Below are 17,609 nucleotides of genomic sequence, written 5' to 3' on the forward strand. Positions count from 1 at the left end.
GGGGCTGCTGGCCTGGCTGGGAACTAGGAGGTTTCCAAGCTCTGGTTTGGGGAGTAAGATGGTGTAGGCCTACCTGACAGCCCTGGAGGCAAGGGTGAATTCTTTTTTAATTGTGGGGAAGGGGGGACTGTGGGAGCCAGTGAGAGAGAAACCACCCTCGATCAGGTGTGGTTACACAGCAGTCCTTTCCCCCTTTTCTTTGTGCCGCCAGGATCTGAGCTCAGTCCTTTTTCTCCCATTTCTTTGTCCCAAGAGGATCTGAGCATGCGCACACATGCACACGTTCTCGGCCTGCCAGGGCTGGGATCATCTCCCCATGCAGAGCCCTGAGATGCTGTGCTGCAGGGCCAGTCTAGCATAAGCTTAATTTAAACTCGGAGACAGCCTGGACTTTGGGGCCTAGGAGTCCTGACTTTGAAGCTGGCTTGTCACATACAAGTTGGGCCACTTGGGCCAGCTTCATCTCTCTGAGCCTCAGTTTCTTCACTCACTAAGTGGTGGTTGCAACTGGTGTGTTCCTCACGGAGTTACCGTGAAAAGGAAAACGGAATGTGTGGAAAGCACCCAGCACAGTGCCTAGAAAGCACTAGAATTTCTGATTCGCAATGCAGACACTGACATATCTGGGTTGTCAGGGTGGACTGAACACCTTCTGCTCCAGGGGAGCAGACCGGTGTGGACAGCACTGCCTGCTGGTCAGCCCAGACCGGGAGATGCAGCCCCGGGCATTCCCAGGGATTGGGTCTGACCTTTGTCAGACCCTGGTTCTGAGCAGGGACTGCCCTTATCACAGGAAAGTCGTACCTGGGAGCCCAGGAACATGCTCAGAATTTGACTAGAGAGATAAACAGCTGCTCTCACCCTGGTCAGTGCTACAGTCTGTTCCCTGAAAATGCCTGAGAGTAATACAGCTCAGCTTGCAGCTCCATTCTGGGACAGACGCGGTCTGTGGCCCTGTGAGTATGGCGGAGGCCCCAGGCCAGCTGACATTTCCCCTAGGCTTCTTTGATTAGCGCCACAGTTGGAACAAACAGGAGAAGGCCTGGACTGGAGTCTTTGGTTTCCTGACTGGACGAGTCTGTAAGGGAGGAAAACTTTCCCTCTGTCCCCTCAGGTTCTGTAAGTGGAGACTGCAGATTAAGCTGAAAAAGACAGAGGAACAGAAAAGAGACATACGTATGGTATGAAATGTTAAATTTTGATGCCTAGGATCTTCACAGAAAAGAAGTGGAAACTGAAAGAGACAGAACAGGGGCTTAGATACTATTTTAACAAAGAGCAATAAACTGCAGAGGGGTGGCCAAAGGGAGAGGGGCTTGCACCCCCGGGGGCAGCACAGTGGGGAGGTGCCTATTAGGTGAGAGTGGTGTAGATTTAGCAGTCAAGTTCACATCTTCTTCCTGGTATAGAAGAGAGGGCACCTTCGCAAACAGAATTTTAGCTTTCCTTTATAAATGGAAATGTACCAACTGCTTTCTGGCAAATGGGGGAAGAGCAAAGAGTATCTTCTGAGTCTGCTATTTCTCCACTGCCTTCAACTCAAAATAATCCTTAGGTTAAAGTGGTATATTTGGGGGTAGCATATTCTGATTCCTGTCGAGTTCCTGCCTCAGCCCCTTCCGTAGCCCCCTGCATTGTACACGTGGGCACCCAGCTATGTGTGTGTGTGTGTGCGCACGCACGTGAGCTAGTCTCCTTAGACAATGGCGGGGGACAGACCGAGCACCCTCTCTGTAATGACAATGTGACTTTGCAACCAGGAGCTGCCTTCAGAATGCTGCCTTTATCATGCCCAGCTGGGTCCTCTCCCTCGTGCTGAGATGCATGGCATTCTTGCTCAGGCACCTGCTCAAGGGAATTGATTTGTTTAATTGCCAGAGGGTGCGTGCACTCTCCAGAGACAGAGAAGGAGAGAGAGAGAGAAAGTACCTTCCAACGGGGCATGGCCGTGCTGCCCTTCTTCACTTCTTCATCTCATCGGGATTTGAGGTACACACACGCAAACACACACACACACACACACACACACACACACACACGTCTGGCATGTCTCTCAAGTCACCAGGGCCAGGACTTGGAGTGTGATCAGCCGTGTGGAATCTGGCTCCCTTATCTGCTAGGCTGTGGGGCCATTTGAAGGGAATTTTTCATCTAGGTTGAAAGGACCTCTGAGGTGAGTGACAGGGGGAGGTGTGGCAGGACCCATAACTGATCAATGAACCTCAGCGCTGCCCCCTTCAGGGCTGCAGTCCAGGGGGCGGCTGGGAGTACAGCTCAGGGTGATATGCATCCCGCGGGCCCATGACTCCGCTGCCCGCCCCTGTATTTCCTATTCTCTATTCGTCCCTGTAGTTCCCGTTCTCTATCCTGATGGCAAGGTCCCTGTCCGAAAGCACTGTTTAATAACTCCTGGCAAGGACCTCCTCAGTGGTTATGCCCTCGGCTCTGTGATAGGCAACCCTAAACAGAGTATTTCTTCAACATCTTTAAAATGGCTCCCAGAAACTTCTAGATTTGTCACCCTTGTCCTCGATTCAATTCATTGTTTACCTTTACCAGAAAGGAAATCCTTTCTGATCAGGCGGCAGTCTTCTTCCATCAGATAAAAAGAATTAGAGTGTAACCAACCTCTTGTTTTCTCTTTTTTGTCTTGGCAGTTAGAAAACTTAGAGCCATAAGACAGCTGGTAAATCAATAAAATCTTTCAACTTAATTATTTACCTGCTATTTTTATTTTATTAGTCCAACTGTGACTGTCTTACTGTAAATAATTACACAGGTGAGGGAAAAAAAGCCATGGTTTCTGATTTAGGAAAGAGAGACATTATTCAAAAGGATTACCCAGGGGGTTGGCCTGGGAAGGGGCTGCTGGGGGTGTGTGGGGGGGGGGGCGGTGGCACTGACCTGAATCAGACCTGCAAGTACCTCCAGGGCAGAAAGGGGCAGAAAGGGGGAGGAGTCAGCAAGCTGGAAAGAACCCGGTGGGGCGTAGGGAGTGGGCAGGAGGCTGCTCAGCGCTGCAGAGTGCTTTGCCCCCAGGCCGGCCTGTGCTCTACAGGCCACTGAGGACCCTGGGAATCTGGCTCAGGCTGGCTGGTGGGCCAAAGTTCATAAGACTGGCGGGAAAACCTGGTTAACAAACATGTCGTTCCAGGTCAAGAAAGGATTTGGAGGGTCATGTGTGGAGGGCCCAGGTGTCCCTCTGCATCTAGCCTGCTGCTGCCCAGGGGCAAGGACCGGCCTCACTGGCTGCCCTGCCCTGCCCTGCCCTGCCCTGCCCAGGGCCTGACTAACGTACTTAGCTGTGTTTGTTGACTGATTAAACAATGGCCTTTCTTTTTTAAAAAATATTTTATTTATTGTTATTATTTTTTGACATATGCTCATAAGAAGGGTGGAGGGGAGTGAGGAAACAAGCTACCAGGCCCAGGACTCAAACCACAGTTGGCTGTGGGGGGAGTCCAGTGCCTCAACCACCACACCACCTGCTGGCCCTAAACGAAGGCCTTTCTGGAGTCGGGGCTCATCAGGAACAAGCAGGCTGCATTCCCCCACTCCCTGAGAGGTCCTAACCATGCCCTGACCCTGCAGGGTAGAAGGTGTTATCCCATAGCCCATCAGGGCTAAGGAGAGGCCCAGAAGGAGAGATGTGAGAAGTCTCCACCGGGTCTGGTCACCCCGCTGTGCCCTTTCTCCAGTCTTCCCGCTCATCAGAGTTGTTGTGCGCCCGGCCTGCAAGGGCTGCAGCCCTGGGGTGGGGGAGCTGCGCGGGGGCCCTTCCACTTGCTTGCCAGCCCCACTTCCCGCGGGTGACCAGACCCGCACCCCATCTAACTTGTAACATCGATTTCTCCTCACTCTCCCCGCCCTTCTGTCCGTGTCTCCATGCATGTGTCTCTCTCTTTCTCCTACTCCATCCCTTAGTACCCTCCCCGCTCTGGCTCTTACTGCTGTGGATGGCTTTGGTGATGTCCCGGTTCTTGGTGTTTCAGACAAAGACTTGAACGAAACACGCCAACAGCGAAAGCAAAGAGTAGTGTATTAAGTAAAAGTGCAAGTACAGTCCCCAGAGGTTGGCGCAGCCCTAGCCGAGACAGAGTGGCTCTGGCCGGTAATTACTTTCCGTGAAGTTTATCGTTCCTTCGCCAGGGTCATGTGGTTGATCATTGGCTGGGCCCACTGATTGCTTTCATCCCATTGGCTAGATCGAATGTGGCTGGGCCCAGGGGTTCATCCCACTGGCTCTCTCAAAGTTGGCGGGACCCACTTACATTACCTTGAGCGGGAATGCTCTGCCATGCTGGGCTTTTCTATCTAGCCACATGGGCGGGTGCTCCAGCCCCCTTACCTGCTTCCATTTTCTAACTTTTCCCACCCCATTATTACTCTATCTCTCTCCCTCCCATCCCTGTCCTCCTGATATCGCCAGTCTCAGCACGCGGAGACCTTCCAGTTGGACTACGTCTCACTAGGACCCCAGCGGCTGGCAGGGCAAGCGGGTGGCTGCCGACTGCACACCAGCACGGACATGTCCCGTCTCCTCGCCCCTCTCCCTGTGTGTCTACTTAGAGTAGCCCTGCCACACGGGTGCCATCGTTCTGGTAGGGAAGTGGAGGCCCAGGCAGCAGAGAGGTTGTCTGGGCAAGGCCTCGGGGCAAGTGTACAGAGCCCAGAATTCCGTCTGCAGCTGTCTGACTCCAGAGAGCTCAGCCAGCCGGCTCTTAGTCCACTTTTCCCGAGGCTTCTTAGTTCCCAGGTCCCTCCCCCGAGACTGCCAGCGTAGGAGAAAGGCCAGAAGGGCTCATTTGCCCCGAGGGCTTTGCATAGCTCCAGAGGCCCCTCATCCGGAGCATCTGTGTTGCTGGAGGACAAGCTTCTATGAGGAATGGACTAAGTGTCACAGGAGCCAGGTGGAATGCTGACTAGGGAGAGAGGCAGCCCATTCCCATGCGCTTCTTTTTCCCTTTTTTTTTTGGAGAGATTTTTGCTATAGGGTGCTTGCACTTGCCCGAAAGACAGAGATAGAAAGCAAGAAATCACCCTCCAGGGGGAATGGCCATGCACAATCCCTTCTCCTCCATTCTCCTCTCAAGATCTTGGGCACGCACGCACACGCACCCGGCATGAGTTTAATTCACTGAATCTGGGAATCAAACCGCGGTTAACTACATGGGAGTCCAGCAACATAACCATTACGCCAACTACTGGTCCCCCCACGTGCTTTTAAGGTCCTGGAGGTGCGCGCTGACCTGGACAAGGGAAGCCCCAAAACCACAGCCCTTTGGTTTGGTGGAGGAGGCAGGGGCACCAAGCCCCCCAGTGTAGGGGCTATGCGGGGTAAACAAGGGTTTTCTCTGCACAAGAGTCAGGGAAATGCATCAGGAAAAGATGCGGCTGCAGGGCTTCTGGGAGCTTTTAGAATGTTCAGGTAGGGCTGGCTCTGTGGCACAGCAGTAAAGCGCTGCTCCAGAGAAGCCAGATCCCCCAGGGTGACTGCAGTTCGAATCCTCAGCCTGGCCAGCCTGGACACAGCAGGCACACGTGGGAGTGCCCAGGATCTGAGGGACTGGAGGACTGGGGGAAGGGGGTTGCACCATGAACAAATCCTGCAGAGGATGCCTCTCTCTCTCTCTCTCTCTCTCTTTCTCTCGTGCATGTGAACATGTGAAAAGAACCAATCTACAAAGGTTCCCTGCATGGAGGTGGAGGCAGTTTCCCAACCTTCCTTTCTCTTGGAACTCTTCCACATTGAAATGCAAAACTGACTGGTCCTGTGGGTCGCCCAGGGTGTGGTGCGGAACACGTTGGAGTGTAGCTGCCACTTCCTCCCCAAGAGGAAACAGAATGTGGCCCCACGGTAACAGCGTGAGGGCTGGTGGGGTTGGTGGCAGCTGCTCCCCAGGAGCTAGAGGCTGTGACTACACAAGCCTTGTGTGTGAGTCTGGTCCCTCACCCCTCAGCCAGGGTCACTGTGCTTCACAACCCTGAGGGCCTATTCTTGCGGCAGTGTACAACCCGTGCAGCCGAGCGTGGGCATCCCGGTGCTGGCCCTTGGTCACCAGGGTTGTTTGACTACTGCAACAGCCTCTCCTGACTCCCTGTCTCTGCCTGCCCCTCTGGTGCAGCCTGCACTCCTCCTCTGTCTTACCTCCCAGCCCTGCCCTCCTCTAAGTCCCTTCAGGGAACTGCCAGTGTAGTCTGAGTACTCTCAGCTGTGTAGGGGCCCCAGGAGTGGAGTCCTGCCTCTGAGATAGAGGGGCTGCGTGGTCTTGGACAAGTCACTTAACCTCTCTGGGTAACCCACACTGTTCCACTTTGTGACCTGGGGGTATAGTAGCCATCGGGACGTCATTTCCGTGTCCCTGAACTTCAGCAGGCCTGATTCTGTCTCTGACTCGTCGCTGTGAGTATCTGTCGAATAAATGCATGCACATCACTTTGGCCAAAACCTTCCTGCCGCTTCCCCTCTCACCCTCAGTTGACTGGGGCAGGATTTCCTGAACACTCGGGCCCTTCCTGCTTCTAGGTTTCTGTTGAAGCTGCTCCCTCCCTGCACTGATGACTTTTGGACTTCTCAGCCACTGCCAGTCCCCTCTCCTGCCAAGAGGAGCCTCCCCCAGCCCTGCACACCTGTGCCTAGCAGGGCGGTTGTGTCCCAGGGGTTCCTCTCTGTTCTTTGCAAGGGGTGGTTGGAACATCCTATGCCTCCCCAGGGTGTGTATGGAGCCTCAGACCAGGCCGGCTCAGGACAGAGGCCAGCACGCACTGGACTAAAGGGAGACCAGGTGCCATGGTGTCACCTCCTGCCCCTGCTGGCCCTGCCACCCTTCAGAGACAGGCCCACGTTGGGCTGGGACAAGCCAGTTGCTTAGGCCGGAGTGGTGGGGTGGGGGTAGGCACTTCAAGGTCAGATTTTGGGGTCCATTTAAAAATTAGTTTTTGCATCTGGTGGAGAAGCCAGCAGATTGGAGACTTCTGTTCGATGTCTCAGATTGCTGGTCGCTGTTGCTTTTTTAAAAAAATGAAGTGGAGACCAGCAGGTGGTGTGGTGGTGAAGGTGCGGGACACTCCCACATGGTCGACCACGGTTCGAGTCCCAGACCTGGTGACTTGCTTTCTCACTTTCCCTCTCTCTCTGTGTCTCTCTCTGATCATATTAAAAAATAAGTAAGTGAGGGACCAGCAGTTAGCGTAATGGCTATGTCGCTGGACTCCCACGCAGTCGACCGCGGTTCGAGTCCCGGACCCGGTGGCTTAAACTCAACGCCGGGCGCGTGTGCGTGCGTGCCCAAGATCCCGAGAGGAGAATGGAGGAGAAGGGATTGTGGCATGGCCATCCCCCCTGGGGGGTGATTTCCTGCTTTCTATCTCTCTGTCTCTCTCTGTCTGTCTGGCGAGCGCACACGCCCTATAGCAAAAACCTCTCCAAAAAAAAAAAAAAAGAAAATGAATAAATAAAATGAAATAAATAATTATTTAAAATTTAAAAACGAAGTGGGCCAGCTGCAGTGGTGCAATGATAGCACAACACTTGCGATGGTGTGACCAAATGGGAAAATCCCAGGTTCGAGTCCTGAGTTCCTGAGTCACCCTGTGCATGCCAGGTGCACACGGACATTATCCAGGGATGACAGAGGCTCAGAGGATAGTGACATGAAGTCCCTGCTAGGGGGAGACTGTCTCCCTATCTGTCTTCCATGGAGAAAATAAATAAAATAAATGCTAAAATAATTAAGAAAAACAAAATAAAATGCATTTAAAATGCTTCTCTTGGGGTGGGCCCCATACTTTAGTAGGATCTCATAGGGTCAACTGCAGGCTCGAATCTTGGCCCTCACAACCTGAGAGCCACGCTGGACACATGTGCTTGCTCAGAATCCAGAGAGGAAGGAGACGGAGGCATGGGGGAAGAGCCGGCCTGCAGTGAGCAGACAGTCATGTCTACAGTCTGGTCAGAAGGGCCTGGGTCTAAACAGGGGGTCAACCCCTTCCCAGTGAGACTTCGGGCAAGTTCTGTCACCTCTCTGTGCCTAAGTTTCCTTGTTTGTGAAATGGGCTGGCACTGCTGTGTATAGAAAGCCAGATCCTGTGTGGCTGACCATGGTTCAAATCCCGTGCACAAAGTTGCATGCGCGTGCCTACAATTCTCTTTGTTTTTTGGAGAACTTTTTTTTGTGTGTGTATGCTATAGGGAACATGTACTCGCCAGAGACACAGGGAGACAGATTGAGAGAAAAAGAGAAATTACCCCTCAGGGATGGCTTTGCCCCAATCCCTTCTCCTCCATTCTCTCAGGATGTTGGGCTTGTACACACACGCAACCAGTGTGAGTTTCAAGTTCCTAGTTCGGGGACTCGAACTGTGGTTGACCATGTGGGAGTCCAGCACCTTAACCACTATGCCACCTGCTGGCCCCAACATGCCCACAATTCTGACAGGATGGAGCAATGGAGGAAAAAGGATTGAGGCATTACCACATCCCACTGGGGACTGCTTTCTCTGTCTCTCTGTTTCCGTCAAATTCATAAACACTCTGGCAATAAAAAAAAAAAAAGGTAAAAAAAAAATGTGTCAGACTTTACAAAAAATGAGAGACGTGCAGAATCTGAGGCTAAACCTTCCCTACCGAATCAGAACCTGCACTTTAACATCCAGGTGAGTCGTCTATATGCTCGCTACAGTGTGAAGTGCTCTTTTCTGGTCATGGGTCTGGATCTTGGCCACATATTGGAGTCACTGGAGAGCTTTAGCGATCACTGATCCGCGGGTCCCGTCCCCAGGTTCTGATTTCATTGTTCTGAAGTTGAGCCTGGTCCTTGGGATTTTTGAAACACTCCCTGGTGATTTCCATGTGTGGCCAGCTGCATGGAGGGGGACCCTCACACGGGGTTGGGAGTATCAGCTCAGACATTTGCAGGGGAACGTTAAAGTCTGGGAACAGCTCCAGTGAGGCACCGGGAGAACAGGGACCCTGCCAAGGTCCCATGGCCGGCTGGCTGCGAAACCTGAAGCAGGGCTCGATTTCCTAACACTAGTGCTCTGAGAGTCGCCACCTCCATACCATCTCGTCGAACGCTCTCCTTTCTGGTCCTAAGCCTCAGCTTTGGTCCTCCAACGAACACCTTGGCTGGGTCCTGAGCATGAGGTCGCCTCTGCGTTCACTGTGGGCTGTAGGCATGGGACTCCATTCGCCTCTGAAGCCAGTAAAGCGTAAGCCATCCAATCGGGGAGGCATAACAAGCTGTAACCACCAGAGCCTAGTCCCCTGATGTAGGAGCCCCCACTGAGAGGCAGCTCAGCTTGCTAGAGAGCCAGGGACTCCAGGCAGGCGTGGGTTTGAGCCCCAGCTCAAACCCACCATCTGGCAGCCAAATGGTTGCACGCTGCCCCACAGCCTCTCAGAGCCCCAGTTTTCCCCCACCCCCCGTAACCTGGGTACAATGGTACCCCCTGCTGTGTGTTGGCATGCAGGCCTAGAAGGTGATAGAGCCCTAAACAGATCCCAGCACACAGTGTGCACTAGGCCAGAGTGAATCGGGGTTGCTGGGGGCTCTCACTTTTGGCGTGGAGTCAGAAGGCCCCGGGGTACCCTGCTGGCCTCAGCATCTCAGGCCCCCGAGTGGCACGCACACCCTGAACCTCCCTCCACCAGCAAGACTCAGCCCGCATGTACCTCCCTCTTCTCCCATCTGTGTCTCCTCCTTGGCCAGCCCGCAGGCTCAGTCATGGTGCCAGGCACATGTTCGAACACGGCCTCGAGCAGGCCTATGCTGGCAGGGCGGGGACTCCTCAGCTCTCAGGCTGATCAAGCAGCAGAAGTTATGCATGCCAGCCATGGTGGGTGGCATTCTTCCCGCCACGTGGGCCCACTCATGACAGAGCAGCTGTTACTGTCATGGTTATTTTATTTTTATTCCTCCCTCTGGGGGCCCAGAATCAAAGGGAAACATCAGCCCTGCTGCCTTGTCCCAGGGAGCAGGGGAAATGGGGCCGGGGTGGGATGTGGGCGTCCTCAGCCATGGCTTGGGGCAGAGAACATGGTGGGAGACACCTTTGTCTTACAGATGGGGAAACTGAGGCGGCAGAGGGCCCAGGACTTCCCCAAGGCTGAGCAGAGGGATGGACTAGGACCTGGTTGTCCTGGCTCGGGTCTGAGGTCGTTCCCCTGCTCCTGTGACTGCACAGGGGAAATTGGGGTTAGTGCTCTCATCCTCAGCCCTCAGCCAGCGTGGCCATGTCTGTCCTGGGCACAGACTAGGACCTAGGAATCTGGAGCCTTGGCAGATTCTCCCAGCCGAAGTTCTGGAGTCATTGCTGCAGACTCTCCCTGAGGACCCCAAAGCCCCAGGCCTGCGTTCCGGGTCTCGCCTCTCCCATCCTCCATCAAAGCCCCAGCACCTGCTACCTGCTTTCACCTAGAGCGTCACTTTCCCGACACACCTGACGACCACGGGTCTCGGGGGAAGGGGAGGGCAGAGATGCTGTCCATCACAGCACGTGTACCCTGGACTATGAGGCCTGCCGTTGAGTCCCGCATCTGCCCCCAGTAGCCCTGTGACGTGTCACTTCCACATCTCCCAGGGTGGAGGCCTTCCTCCTGCCATGTTCTGTGGATTAAGCGACAGTGTGAAGGCTCGGGTTAGTGCCCAGCCAGTAGTCCGTGCTCACAGATGAGTGTTAGCTGTCATGCAGCTGTACCGGCCGAGTTAGGCCTAGAGAGCTTCAGAGGTCACATGGCCACTAAAGAGCAGAGTTGGTTGGGGCTTCTGTCTTTGTCCCACCCCATCCCTGCCTGGGTGCCTACAGCCTCGCCACTCCTGTGGCCATCAGGAGGATGGCACCTGCCAGGGTTAGGCTGGGGAGGAGGGTGCCTCGCATACACCCTCAGGTTAGGGTCAACTCCCAGTCCCGTCAGCCAAGAAGGCCGAGGCTGTGGCAACCAGGTGGCCCTGCGAGCCACCCCCGTAACCTGGGTACAATGGTACCCCCTGCTGTGTGTTGGCATGCAGGCCTAGAAGGTGATAGAGCCCTAAACAGATCCCAGCACACAGTGTGCACTAGGCCAGAGTGAATCGGGGTTGCTGGGGGCTCTCACTTTTGGCGTGGAGTCAGAAGGCCCCGGGGTACCCTGCTGGCCTCAGCATCTCAGGCCCCCGAGTGGCACGCACACCCTGAACCTCCCTCCACCAGCAAGACTCAGCCCGCATGTACCTCCCTCTTCTCCCATCTGTGTCTCCTCCTTGGCCAGCCCGCAGGCTCAGTCATGGTGCCAGGCACATGTTCGAACACGGCCTCGAGCAGGCCTATGCTGGCAGGGCGGGGACTCCTCAGCTCTCAGGCTGATCAAGCAGCAGAAGTTATGCATGCCAGCCATGGTGGGTGGCATTCTTCCCGCCACGTGGGCCCACTCATGACAGAGCAGCTGTTACTGTCATGGTTATTTTATTTTTATTCCTCCCTCTGGGGGCCCAGAATCAAAGGGAAACATCAGCCCTGCTGCCTTGTCCCAGGGAGCAGGGGAAATGGGGCCGGGGTGGGATGTGGGCGTCCTCAGCCATGGCTTGGGGCAGAGAACATGGTGGGAGACACCTTTGTCTTACAGATGGGGAAACTGAGGCGGCAGAGGGCCCAGGACTTCCCCAAGGCTGAGCAGAGGGATGGACTAGGACCTGGTTGTCCTGGCTCGGGTCTGAGGTCGTTCCCCTGCTCCTGTGACTGCACAGGGGAAATTGGGGTTAGTGCTCTCATCCTCAGCCCTCAGCCAGCGTGGCCATGTCTGTCCTGGGCACAGACTAGGACCTAGGAATCTGGAGCCTTGGCAGATTCTCCCAGCCGAAGTTCTGGAGTCATTGCTGCAGACTCTCCCTGAGGACCCCAAAGCCCCAGGCCTGCGTTCCGGGTCTCGCCTCTCCCATCCTCCATCAAAGCCCCAGCACCTGCTACCTGCTTTCACCTAGAGCGTCACTTTCCCGACACACCTGACGACCACGGGTCTCGGGGGAAGGGGAGGGCAGAGATGCTGTCCATCACAGCACGTGTACCCTGGACTATGAGGCCTGCCGTTGAGTCCCGCATCTGCCCCCAGTAGCCCTGTGACGTGTCACTTCCACATCTCCCAGGGTGGAGGCCTTCCTCCTGCCATGTTCTGTGGATTAAGCGACAGTGTGAAGGCTCGGGTTAGTGCCCAGCCAGTAGTCCGTGCTCACAGATGAGTGTTAGCTGTCATGCAGCTGTACCGGCCGAGTTAGGCCGAGAGAGCTTCAGAGGTCACATGGCCACTAAAGAGCAGAGTTGGTTGGGGCTTCTGTCTTTGTCCCACCCCATCCCTGCCTGGGTGCCTACAGCCTCGCCACTCCTGTGGCCATCAGGAGGATGGCACCTGCCAGGGTTAGGCTGGGGAGGAGGGTGCCTCGCATACACCCTCAGGTTAGGGTCAACTCCCAGTCCCGTCAGCCAAGAAGGCCGAGGCTGTGGCAACCAGGTGGCCATGCGAGCCACAGCAGCTCTGCCTCCCTCGGCCCTGAAAGCCCCCGATGGAACCCAACTCTGCAAGGCTGAGCTACGTGGGGAGGTTTGAGGTTCATACCCAGAGACCCCTGAGTGTGCCGAGCACATGCATGCCCATGATCTGGGCCGGCTGAAGCTGGGGTGGGACACAGCACAGGGACCCTGATGGGAGTGTCTCTCCTCCCTCTCACACAGAGAAAAAGGAATAAATAAAAGTCTCTCCTGGGGACACAAGGCTGCTGGGGATGATGCCACCTTTAATCTCGAAAGTGTCATTTTATTTTGCCTGTCTATGTTTACCTATGAATACCCAAAGCTCACTTCCATTCTGGAAGAAGTCACTCTCCGAATCTCTGTGTTTGGATCGTTTTCAAACATTGGCCATCCTGGTCCTTGGGGTCAACAAAGCCACTTCCTTGTTGGAAAAGAAAATAGAGCCAGGGCTGGTGTGCTCACTGTGTCCGCCTCCAGCTGTCTAGTGTCCAGAAACCCGTTTCTTCCCACTCCCCCCCCACCCCACCTCCATCCCGCTCTGATTTGATCCTCTCCTCTGAGTGGGTCTAAGGCCTATTCGGCCCAGGGACGTGTGGATTGTAAGTCTGTGTCCCCACGGATCCTTGCCCTCAGCCTGGGCTTCCTAGCACCTCTCTTCTCAGATTGCTTCGAGGACTGAGGAACTTGGGCTTTTCAAGCCTGTGGAGGGCCTGGCCGGCCTGGCACACCCGACACATCTTCTGGCCTCCCACTGTCTCCGTCTCAGCCACTCCACGGTGCTCTCTTTCTCTCCTTTCATCCCTGCTGTGATAGGATCTGCCTGAGCTCGGGGCCCATTCTAATGAAGGTAACTGAATGCCCTGCAGCCCAGACCGGCCCTTTGCAGAACCGCAGGGGGAGGGCCTGCCCTTCAGGGCCAGCGTGCCAGCTCTTGTTTGCCCTAGACTGGGCCATGCAGCCCAAAGGAGGGGCCTAGGGAGGGGAAGGGGACAGAGAGCAGGTTTATTTGGGGTGAGCTGGGCTGGTCCTTTATAACTTGCACTTGGTGCTTTCGGGAGCTGGAAAGGCAAACAGTAGATTTGGGTCACAAAGGGGGGAGGCTGGGGGGTGGCGATGGTCAGAGTAAGCGGGATATTCTGATGCCAAGTAGCTGGTACATGGGCCGCTGGGCTCTGGACTTGGGACCCTTCAGGTCCAAGCCTCTTTTTTCTCTTCTTGCCCCCCACCCAGCCTTTCTGCTCAGAACCCAACACAGCTGCAAAGCTACCCTTGGTCAGACACATGTCACCCCCCGGGGTCCTTTCCCTAGGCTGGGCAGGCCCACAGCAGGGTGGGAGGGTTTGGAAGACAGGCTGGCTGCAGCCTTTTACACCTCGGCGTTCTCATCTGTGAAATGCGAACAATAATGCGTGTGCTGGTAGATCCAGGTTGTGTGGGGTCTCAAGCCCTTTCTAAGGTAAAGAATCTCAGCATTCTTACTTTTTGCAAGCTTTACGAAACACATGACTTGTGAACACAATGGCTGGGCCCCTACCAAACACATGAAGATCCTTTTTTCTTTGAGTTTTATTTTGCTATAGGGCACATGCGCTCGCCAGAAAGACAGAGAGAGAGACAGAGAGACAGAAAGCAAGAAATCACCCCCCAGGGGGGATGGCCACGCCGCAATCCCTTCTCCTCCATTCTCCTCTCGGGATCTTGGGCATACACTCACATGCACCTGGCATGAGTTTAAGTCACCAGGTCCAGGACTCAAATCGCAGTCGATTACATGAGAGTCCAGCAACATAGCCATTATGCTAACTGCTGGTCCCATGTGAGGATCCTTGAAGCTTACCCTTTGTTAGCCTCACGGTAAATCCAGAGGTGCACAGGACTAGCTGGGAGTCTGCACAGGACTGAGCTAATGTGTGCGGCTCCCGGAGCAGCGCCGGCATGTGCTACGTCCCTCCTACATGGGCCTTTCCTCTCTCTTGCTCTCAGGCGTGTGTGGTGATGCCCCAGAGCACATTCACACGAGTGTGTCTGAGTCTGAGTCAGAGTATGCGTGCAAGTCTGAGTGTGAGTCTGCATGTGAGTCTGAGTGTGTGTGTGAGTCTGAGTGTGAGTCAGTGTGAGGCAAGTCTGAGTGTGAGTCTGAGTGAGTGCAAGTATGTGTCTAGTTTGAGTGAGAGCGAGTGTGAGTGAGTGCAAGTCTAAGTGCGATTGTGAGTCTAAGTGTGAGTGCAAGTGTCAGTGCGAGTGTGTGTCTTAGTTTGAGTGAGTGCGAGTGTGAGTGCTAGTGAGAGTGTGAGTCTGAGTGCAAGTACGAGTGCAAGTCTTAAGTGTGAGTGTGAGTCTAAGTGAGTATGAGTGCAAGTGTCAGTGCGAGTGTGTGTCTTAGTTTGAGTGAGTGCAAGTGTGAGTGTGAATGTGAGCGCAAATGCACACTTGGTACGCGCATTCATTAGCACTCCCTGTGTGTAGTGCTCACCAGGGGCCCGGCCCTTCTGAGATTGGGGTACTCACGGCTCCTCCAAAAGCTTCCAGTCTGGGAGGGATTGTGGTGTGGCCATCTCCCCCAGGGATACTTTCTCACTTTTTCTCCCTCTCTTTCTGTCTCTCTATCTCTGGTAAGTACACACAGCCTATAGAATATTTTAAAACAAATTTAATTAGAGAATCATTTTGATTCGCAGTACAAGGAAAATGTCTATGAGACATTAAAAAGTAGGTGGCCCAGCTGAGGTGGCATAGGTGGTAGGGCCCTGCTGCATGTTCCTGGAACCACATGGAAGGCCCAGGTTTGGATCCCGAATCCACCTGAACACAGCAGACAGGTCTGTGATCCTGGCTGGCTGGGAGGACAGGAGAGGATGGAAGTGTGGTGACACCCTGCCGAGGGTAGTTGTGGAAATGGGGTGCAGGGTGGATGTGGTGCCCTTGGGCCATCACAGGGCCACCCCTCCCCCATCCATGGAGGGATTGTCTTCCACAAGGCCAGTCCTTGGTGCCGGGAAGGCACTGTTTGCATGGCATAGTGGGCATCCAGATCCCCAGCAGGTCTGAGACCCTCCTTCTCCTTACCACCTGCCAGTGTGCTGTCTTGCCCACGATTACAGACCCTTTTTGGAACTACCATGGCTGGTCCAGGAGGGGATGCAAGAGGTTTGCCACTTGGCCTCCTTTTGGGACTTCGAAGGGCCACTCCAGCTCTGGAGTCCCCACGGGATCATGAGGCCTCCATTGCAACTGCAGGGAACTCACCTCTCCCTCTGCCCAGGCTCTTCCCTCATGACCTCAGAGTGAACCCCTGAGCTACTTCCCAGTCCACAGACAGTTGTCTGGACAGTGACATTGGGAGGCAATGGCATGTAAGGGAGAGCCAGGGAACCAGCTGCAGAGATGAGGGAGCCATTGCTGGGCCTCAGGAGGACACCAGGGGGCGTGCCCAGAGCCACACCAAGAAAGCCTTTAAAGGAGGGGCCACTGGGTTCAGTGCCACACTGTAAGACTTGGCTCTGCGTCCCTTTGATTCATTCCTCTCAGGGGCTGTGGGATTTAGGAGAGGATTTTGAGAGCTGGGCATAACCTGGTGAGGAGATGAACTAGTTGGGAAGAAGTTGGTGATGCAGAAGGTGCCATGGCAGGATTACAGAAGCACAGAACCATCCAGGCAGTCAGGTCCAGGGCTCAAATACAAGGGTCCATCTGTGAGTGGTGCATCCGATCAGGAAGAAGGCAGAGTTGAGACACCCATGCAGGTGGGTGTGCAGACCTGGTGGGAAGAGAGAAGCGGGTCTCTTCTGATCACTTTTATTTGGGAAAAAATACATCGCCAGAGACCATATGCGCTCACAAGAGAGTTGAGAAATGAGAAAGCACCCTCCCATGGGGTATGGTCATGCCACAATCCCTTCTCCTCCATCCCTCCCTCCTCTTAGGATTTTGGGCATGCATGCACATGTGCCTGGTGTCTTTCTCAAGTCACTGGTCCAGGACTCAAACTGCCCAGCCGGTCGTGTGGGATCTAGCTGTCTCCACCACCACAACAAGGGCTGGCCCTGGTGGCTTCTGTTAAGCACAGTCATCATCTATGAGTGACCTGGCCTACAGTGCTGGAGATGAGAGGGCCAGCAGGAGGGAGAACCAGCCTAACCCGAAGGTCTCCCAGCCGGCAGATGGCACCGTTGTGAGTCAGACTCAGTTCTGTGCTTCCTTACTCAGAAGCAGCACAGGGAAAAACATCCCAAGCAGAGGGAACAGCAAAAATATGAAGCCCTGTTGTGTTCAGCGAGTTCAAGCAGGAACAGTAAAAACAGTTATTGAGCTGTTGCTGAGCTGAGTACCCTTCATACAGTGTCATTCACTGACCCATCCCTCAGTAACCCTGAACGCACAGCTGATCCCCGTTATTGGCATAGTCTGTCTTTGTAAAGGTGCCTGTGTGCTAGAGTTTATCTGCAACCCCCAAATCAGTACTCACAGCTCTTGGGTGATCATTTGCAGATGTGCTCAGAGGAGGAGAGGAGTGGAGATTTAACTCGCTCGCTCTGCACATTCCTGGCCAAGGCCGGGCAAGGTGATGCAGTGCCTCCTTGTCGCAGCTCTCCTACTGCAAACAAGCGTGCTCTTCGTGGTCTACTGAGTGCTGCATTTCCTGCGTGTTTGTGCCTTTTGTTGTTGATGTTGCTATTTAAACAGCCAAGTGCTATCTGTGGTTCCTAAATGCAAGCGGGCTGTGACGTGCCTTATGGAGAAAATGTGAGGACGGCGAAAGCTTTGCTCGGGCGTGAGTGACAGTGCGGTGGACCGCAAGCTCAGTGTTAGCGAATCAGCGCTATGTATTAAATGAGATGTCTTTGAACGGGAACATGCCTAAAACAAGGTTATGTACTGATTGGTGAAAATGTCACCAGAGGCTCGCAGGAATCTAGCCTCGTATTTCCCTAGGAGTTTTTCAGTATTCTCCGATTCCGAGTCCATGGCGACTTTATAGAACATAGCTGCTGCGAGGGACAGATGCTCTTCGTCTTAGTGAGAGGGTTTCACTCTGATAAACCCACACAAGGTAAAACCATCCTGGGGGATAGCGTGTTTAATACACCTATCCTGCCAAACCCCAGAGC

The 17,609-nt window shown here is 54.4% G+C and overlaps 1 protein-coding gene across 2 annotated transcripts in view; it reads left to right on the forward strand.

The window, feature by feature from the left end:
- The window catches only part of RAB11FIP4 (RAB11 family interacting protein 4), a 91,213-nt gene that overhangs the window by 18,553 nt on the left and 55,051 nt on the right, over nucleotides 1-17,609 (forward strand). The window lies entirely within an intron of this gene.

Source organism: Tupaia chinensis, unplaced genomic scaffold (genome assembly GCF_000334495.1).
Source record: "Tupaia chinensis unplaced genomic scaffold, TupChi_1.0 Scaffold000407_1, whole genome shotgun sequence".
NCBI lineage: Eukaryota > Metazoa > Chordata > Mammalia > Scandentia > Tupaiidae > Tupaia > Tupaia belangeri.